We start from the raw sequence: 543 nt of genomic DNA, 5'->3' as shown, positions 1-543 counted from the left end.
TATTACCTCGATTCCGTTAGGGGTTGGAAACTTGAGGCAAAGATGGTACATTGATGGGATGGCACACATGGTGTTCAACCATGGCGTTCCCATGATAACGTTGTAAGATGCGGGATGGTCAACGACTAGAAACTCTGTGACTCTTGTCACGGTTCCGGCTTTGACTAAGAGATTAATCGACCCGTAGGCCATGGTCGTTTCTCCCGAAAGCCCAGTAGTGGGCTAGGGTATTTCACGATTTCGGATTGATCGATCCCCATTTTCTCGAGAGTATCTTTGAAGATGATGTCGGCCGAACTTCCGGTGTCGATTAGCACCCTAGCGACATCGACATCTCGGATCATCAGTTCGATAACAAGGAGATCGTTTCGAGGTTTGGCTCGATCGACCGTTCCTCCCCCCTTGAACGAGATGACGTTCGCGCACGTTGAGTCTTGCATATCGTTCCTGATCGTTAAGTGGCTTTTGCGGGTTAGATTGATCCGTAGATCCCCTTCCTTCTAGCGCCAAACTGTGGGAACCGAAATTCGCACTGTCGATTTC

Source organism: Brassica oleracea, chromosome C4, assembly GCF_000695525.1.
Source record: "Brassica oleracea var. oleracea cultivar TO1000 chromosome C4, BOL, whole genome shotgun sequence".
Lineage (NCBI taxonomy): Eukaryota > Viridiplantae > Streptophyta > Magnoliopsida > Brassicales > Brassicaceae > Brassica > Brassica oleracea.
This window is presented reverse-complemented; position numbering follows the sequence as displayed.